A 7,979-nucleotide genomic window follows, 5' to 3' on the forward strand; every position below is an offset into this window, starting at 1 on the left:
TGAAGGCTGGTCCTTGATCGCTTTCGATGACTTCTGGCATTCCAAACCTGCACACGGTTTCTGTGATGAGTCGTTTAGCTGTGACTCTAGCAGTCATGTTGACTACCGGGTAGGCCTCGGGCCAACTGGAAAAGATGTCGACAACTACCAAAACATACTCGTACTTCCCCACTTTGGGTAGTTGGATGTGGTCCACTTGTATCCTTTGGAATGGATAAAGAGGCTTCGCCAGATGTTTTTGTGGTGTCTTCTCTGTTCGTGCAGGATTACATGTTATGCAAGTCTGGCAGCTTCTAGTGTACGCGGATATTGCTGAGGAAATTCCTGGTGCGTAGTAGAACTTCTGGATGAGTGCCAACATTTGATTCTTCCCTCTGTGCGTACAACCATGGGCCCATGCTACTACTGCAGGGAACATTCTTCTTGGTAGACAGACTCGACCCTCGAGCTTCCAAAGTTTCCAATCCACTTTGGCTCCCATCCTCTTCCATTCTTGTCTTTCATCATATGGAGCATGGATCTGTTCCGATATGAGTTTATCATATGGGGTCCTGCCCACTTTGTTGCCTGAGTCTTCTGGCTGTGTAGTTTTCCCCGTCCTGGTTATTACCATAAGTAGAATATCCGCCAATTCTTCCGGTTTCTCTCGTGCTGCCGTCTTCGCTATTTCATCAGCATAATGATTGCCAAGTGCTTCTGGGCTGTCCAGCCGTCCATGCGCTCTGACCTTCATGACAGCTATCTCTCTGGGCATCTGAACTGCCTGCAACAGTCTCTGGACAAGTACCGCATTCTTCACTGGAGTTCCAGTTGTGTTAATGAGTCCTCTGTGCAACCATAGCAGTCCAAAATCGTGTACAACCCCAAAGGCATACCTGCTGTCAGTATAGATGTTGACTCTTTTCCCTTCTGCCGCTTCACATGCCTTGATGAGAGCTACCAATTCTGCTTCTTGTGCTGACATGTGGGATGGTATGGCTCCCGATGTAATTGGCTGATCCAGAGTGGTCACAGCAAATCCCGTGTAGAACTTGCCGCCATCCCCGTACCGAGAACCATCTGTCCACAAAGTAAGGTCTGCATCTGGCAAAGGTGTTTCAGATTCTTGACAAGGTGTAGTGATTTCCTTTTCCATCTCCTTTAAGCAATCATGGCTGCAAACAGAGACGTCAACCATGTCGCAGGAGCTGCAGCGTTCATGGGCTTCATGCTGACATATGGGGTAGTCCCCCCTAGAAAGCGGAAGAAGAGTGGCGGGATTCAGGTAGTACATCGCTGTAGAGTAACGTTGTCAGGAAGTAGTAGGGAGCACTGAAGACGAAGGTGACGTTGGGCGGACAGGTGTCTTGGTTGAGTCTGGTCAAGAATCGCCTTCAAATCATGGGGTGCTTGAACCACCGTGGGGTGGCCAAGGGTAATGTCAGCCGTTTTGTCAAGAAGAAGATGTGCAGCATGGACCGCACGAAGACAGGTGGGTGAGGCCCCTGCCACAGGGTCTAGTCTGCAAGAGTAGTACCCAACTGGGCGTTTTCTGGAGCCATGGTCTTGTGTTAGCACTCCAGAGGCATGGCCATCGATCTCATGAAGAAAAAGAGTGAATGGCAAAGCATAGTTCGGAAGGCCCAATGCTGGGGCTGTTAAGATGGCGTCTTTGAGTTTCTCGAAAGCCCGATATCGTTTGTCATAATCCTCAAGAGAGTCGTTGTATGTGATATGATTGGTCTTGACAGCATCGTACAACGGTTGCATGATCCTGGAAGCGTCTGGTATCCATTGTCTGCAATAAGTGATGAGGCCTAAGAAGGCTTGCAGTTGTTTGATATTCCTGGGAAAAGATAAAGCATCAATGGCCGCTTTCCTGTCCTCCGTGAGATGTTTACAGCCTGGTGAAATACAATAACCAAGGAATACGACTTTGGGTTGGCACCACTGAATCTTTGCTTTAGAGACCTTACAATTTTGGGCTGCAAGGAACTGGAGCAAAGATACGGAGAAGTCGTAGCAGTCTTGTTCACTCCCAGCACAAAGGAGTAGATCGTCCACATACTGTAAAAGAGACACTTCTGGATGCTCTTGCTGCCATGGTGAGAGAATGATAGACGTTGCTTGAGTGAACTGATTGGGACTGTTTTGTGCTCCTTGTGGCATGACTGTCCATGTATACTGGCCTACTTGGAACGTGAAAGCGAACAGATATTGACAGTCTGGATGTAGAGGTACACTGAAGAAAGCGTTGGCGAGATCAATGACAGTGAAAACGGTCGCTGAGGGTGGGATCTGTCCAAGAAGAGTATGTGGATTAGGTACCACTGGGGTTTCCAACAGAGTAGCAGCATTGACTGCCCTCAAATCTTGCACTAATGGAAACTTAGGAGCTTCTCCTTTAGACGTCTTCTTTTTGACAGGAAACAACGGCGTATTGCATGGCGAAACACAGCGAATGAGGGCCCCGTTTTCAAGGAGAGCTGATATTTGCAGTTTGAGTGATTCTTCCTGGATGGATTTCAGAGGATATTGCGGCACTCGAGGTAGCTGGGCCCCAGTTTTAAGACGCACCATAACGGGAGGTACTTGCAGACGACCAACATCTTCGGGACCCGTTGACCATAGAGACTGTGGTATAAGAGCTATAACACTGTCAGGTATTCCATACAAGGGATCGTCTCGATACAAGAGCATCATAGGCAGTGCTGAGACAATACACACGTCTTCAATTCCCTCCGGTGTATTGGGATTGTAGAAAGTTACCGTCACCCAGAAGATTAATGGGACAGGTAGGCGACACCAGGAGTCTGGTCAAAACTTCAGGGAAAGGACCGATTGGGACCGGCACTGTAAGTTGTTTTTTAGTTGGTGTGCCATCTACACCAACACAAGTAAAAGTGTCTGAAGTAAGAGGAACTGACAATGGTAAGTCTTGTTGTCTAATAACAGTTTTGGCCGCACCTGTGTCCACCATGAATTTGATTGGGTTCTCATCTACCAGTAGGGTGACTGCAGAGCAAGGAGAAAAGGCACTTGTGGTAGAAGCCATGGTAGGTTCAGGCGTGCCTGACCATCATTGTGGCTGTTGTTGGGCTTGAGCTTGATCACCTTGTTCAAATGGTGGGCATTGTCTTCTTGGTTGCCGATTATCGACATTCCGAGGATAGCACCTATTGGACGGTGTTCGACAATCACGTTGGATATGTCCATCCCTTCCGCATCGGAAACAAGGGCCTCGGAATCCTCTCCAATCAGGGTAGTTTTGAAATTGTGTTGAAGGTTCGGCCGTAGTCGGATGGATGGCGGGAGGGTACACTTGCGTAGGAAATGGTGATACATTAGACATGACGTATTGAGGGTCCTTAGAGTCCTCTTCCGTCAGGACAACCATCGCCTTCTTAGAGGGTTTCATATTCTTCTGGAAGCTTTTTGCAATAATAATAGCATCTGTCATGGTGGCATTTTCAATTTCCGGGCGAGTCTTCATTATATTGTTCCTAAGCTCCTCCCTCAGGCCAGCGACAAAGGCTTGTGACAAAAGCTGAGCCTGTGGTTTTATCTGTTGTGAGAATCCGAGGTCTGCGAACATCTGGGTGAGTCTGGAAGCGTATTTTTCAACTGACTCTGCTTGATCTTGAGTCACATCCTTAAGGCTGGTAGCTTGATCAGATAGACGGTCTTGTGCCCAGGATTTCAACTGTTCACAAAAAGTGACACCGGATTGCCAGGTTTCTTCAGAAGACAGGCGAGAATCATTCAGGGCCCCTTCCATGACTGGCCAATAAGAGTCTCCTGCTTTGATTTGGGCTAATGACATTAAATCTTGCCATGTAGCTGCATACATCTTCTGGATTTGTACTATACGGCGGTAAAATGGCATAGGTTGGGCCTCTGGGTCTGGCAGTGTGGAGACTAAGGTAGCTGCCTGTCAGGAGTAAATTTTATGTACATCAAGGGTTCTGGGTCGTCCTTGTCAAGTATGGCTTTCTGTGTCCGGACTGGTATGTGATCATCACTTGCATCTTCAACCATAATAGGTAGTTTCCTGGAGATGGTAGTGGGCTTGGATGGGCGAACATATCCTTGGAGGGCATCCTGGAGTGCCTTAACAGTCGCTTCCAAACTTCCGACTAGACGAATTTCTTGCAAATTCAACATCTGGCCATGGATTAGGGGCATTATGGTTTTAACAATCTCGTTTGCACAAGCTCGGATAGGGAATCCGAAAACTCCAGCCGAAATGGCGGGCAAGGCTATTGACCATAAAGGCATCTGGGTCTGAGAGGCCTGGGAAGCGTGTAGAATGGCTGCTTCGAGTGCCTCTCGGAGGATTCGGCAACTGGTGTCATGTTGATTGGAATCATAGAGTGGGCCAACTGCATGAATGACTAGATTGCAGGGCAGGTTGCCAGGGCCTGTAATAGCAATACATCCTGGTTGGACAGGGCCTTGTGTACGTACTAGGGCTTCTGAGTCACGTTGAATAGATTCGCCCCCAGCCTTGACTATACGGGCAGCTAGGCCACCTCTGTGGTGCAGGTGGCCGTTGGCAGGATTAACCACGGCTCCTACAGACATGGTAGTGATGTCTCCTTTTCCAACTGAGAGGAGGAGGGTGCCATTGGCACAGGAAAAACAACGCTGAAAGACAGGGTCCCACTCCTCGGATACCGTAGAAAATGAATCCTGTGACCCTCCATCTGTATGGGGGTTATCATAAGCCACACCGTCCTGTGCATAAGTTACACCCTCTTGTCCGGGTGGATCCAGATCAATAAGCTCATGTGACAGTACAGAACGGGTAGTATGTGGTAGGGGCCTATGAGGTTGCAAAACTAGAGGTGCCACTGAGGATGCTGAAAGATTGGGACAAAGCAAACCGGGTTCAGGCACCGGGCTATAATAGGTGCCGGCTGGGGTGATGACTGGACAAAGTAATTGTGGTTTATGAGGTGTAGCAAGATGGCCACCACAGGAAGTTCCAGGCATCTGACTTCCGGGAGTATTGCCATGTTGGGACACTATGGGTGTACTGGGAGGGGCAGAAGCTACGGGCGGTGCCAGGGGCGTTACTTTCAAGGGCTCTAAACTAGTTTGAATACAGCATGCAAAGGAGGGGTTTGGTTAATACCGGATACAGCAACTCCTAGAGAACGAGAACAATGGGTCACAGTTGGAGGAAGACATTTAGTGACGTCAGAAACAGCAACAGGCAAAGGGGGTAAAGGGGGGGACTGTAAGCTATAGCAGGCAGTAAATGAGGTCTTTGTCCTCCACAATTATAACAAACACCACAATAATCAGGATTTTGGCAATCACAAACAGGGCATATCCACCCACCTGGACCAACCCCTGGATCGGCCGCGGAACTATTGTAAGACGGCGGCAATGAGGTTTGTCAATCTATCACTTGAACCTTTGATTTCTCACTTAAAACATAACCATACAGTTTAACATTTCCTTGGTCCACTTCAATCTCCTGCCAGCCCTCTTTCTGTAACACCGCAGCTGTCCGAAACCAAGCTCTTGCTGTATCTAACATTATCTTCAAGTATCCCCTTATTGGCGGTCAATATGGACTTCCATACACTGGGCTGCAGCCTGCCACCTGGTGGTAATCCAACTATTTTACACAATTTCTTACAATTTTTCGTATATTTTTTCCCTTCTCGTTTTCCAACTAGGATACTAGCACTCTCAGCATTCTCCGGAAGAACCGTTTTCCTTCTGAACAGAGTATACATAGTGCTTAATTGGACCGGACGTTCCAACGGAGTCCTTTCTCGCCTCGTCCGCGTTTGTAATGCGCTGACAGTGACTCGCGTCTAATACGCAGGAGAATCCGGTAACTCCAGCACCCTTAACTTAATCAAAATGAAATTCTGTCCCGCCTCGTCTGCGTATCGAACGCAAACAGTGACATGCGCCTAAAGCGCAAGGGAATACGCTAATTCCACTTAGAGGTTACCAAAACCCTTCCCGCCTCGTTTATTACTATTTAATATTTAATATTTAATAAACAGTGGCTGTGTCATCCGCAACACAGGGGAATCGCTAGTTTTGACACTTCTGTTCAAAAAGAAAACAACTCAACTGAAAACACCGAAAAATGCATAAACCCGTCAGGTTCTGTTCCAATCTAAACCAAAATAGCACTTGTCTTTCTTTCAAATCATTACAACTCCTCCGTTTGCTTTACTATACAAAGGCTGCAGCCACCTCCTGTATTTTAGCCCACTAACCCCTCCTTTCTCCCTCACTCCAAAGAGCTGCGCTGTCTTGACCCCCGGTCTCTGCCTGTTTACTCCTTGACCCCCCCTTGCTTCTCAGCTAAAAGACAGCAGAGACGTAGCTGTGTAATTTGATCTCCGCTCTGTCTCAAGCAGCCAGTGGACATATGGCTAACACACACTGACCGCCCTTCCTGCTGCCCTCTCAGCTAAAAGCTGCATCTGTGGGCTCTATCAGCCCCCCTTCCTCCTTTGTTCACAGCGAAGAAATACAGGGGGGTAGGCTGCGTCTGTGGACTTCTACACTCCCCCTGCTTCCTTTGTTCACAGCGAAGAAGAAAAAACTGCAGGCAATTAACTCTTTGAAAACTAAATCAGAGCGTAGAATCTACAAGCTATCTATGAAGCTAAAAACTCCGTTCACAACTCAGCAATAAAAACAGACGGTCAGATCGTATGACCCACGGACCCTATGACGCTATGGGGTCTGGGTCCGTCCCTTTGTTCTTAAAGTACCGGTGAAAGACTCAAGCCCGCTAAGGGTCAATAGCGTCAACAAATCGCCGAAATCGCAGGTAGTACTCATATACATTATATATGACACTTACCTGCGATTTTGAGTGATCAGCTCCTGTTTCGGTGGCCTGTGGGTACTAGGAAACGATCCCTTGGATCTGAGATAGAAGTTCGGCCAATCTTTCTTACGGTGGATCTCAGCAGTGCCTCCAAGTTGTTAAGGATGGGATGCAAGTTATCCCTTTCGATCTGACCGTTGTTCCAAATTAAAATGTCGTTTGTGCATGGCGAAAAAGAATAATAATTAATTGGAATCAATTATGACTCTTCCTCTCACGACAGGAGCTGAGGCAACACTGAAATCTTTATTCTTGGACAGCTAGACCACGAAGTAAAAGGGGTGTAAACAAAAGTTTTAGTCCAATAAAGTATCGTAGGTCAGGGCTTCATGACGTAGAGAGATCTGCACATCCTCCTTGGATTGGTCATTCCAGGCTCCAGGAATTTCTTTTGTCCATCTGTCTTGGGTGCAGGACAGGAAATGGCAGCCATCTTCAAGCTCTACATACATATATACATATATATATATATATATATATATATATATATCCTAGTTTATACTGAGTCTAAGGAAAATGCACTGAATATGCAATATACCTATATAAACGTATTAGTGAAAGAATAAAAGAGAACAAAGACATGCATAGATACAGTGCCTACAAGTAGTATTCAACCCCCTGCAGATTTAGCAGGTTTACACATTCGGAATTAACTTGGCATTGTGACATTTGGACTGTAGATCAGCCTGGAAGTGTGAAATGCACTGCAGCAAAAAAGAATGTTATTTCTTTTTTTATTTTTTTTTTAAATTGTGAAAAGTTTATTCAGAGGGTCATTTATTATTCAACCCCTCAAACCACCAGAATTCTGTTTGGTTCCCCTAAAGTATTAAGAAGTATTTCAGGCACAAAGAACAATGAGCTTCACATGTTTGGATTAATTATCTCTTTTTGCAGCCTTTTCTGACTAATTAAGACCCTCCCCAAACTTGTGAACAGCACTCATACTTGGTTAACATGGGAAAGACAAAGGAGCATTCCAAGGCCATCAGAGACAAGATCGTGGAGGGTCACAAGGCTGGCAAGGGGTACAAAACCCTTTCCAAGGAGTTGGGCCTACCTGTATCCACTGTTGGGAGCATCATCCGGAAGTGGAAGGCTTATGGAACTACTGTTAGCCTTCCACGGC

The sequence above is a fragment of the Anomaloglossus baeobatrachus genome, chromosome 1, assembly GCF_048569485.1.
Source record: "Anomaloglossus baeobatrachus isolate aAnoBae1 chromosome 1, aAnoBae1.hap1, whole genome shotgun sequence".
Lineage (NCBI taxonomy): Eukaryota > Metazoa > Chordata > Amphibia > Anura > Aromobatidae > Anomaloglossus > Anomaloglossus baeobatrachus.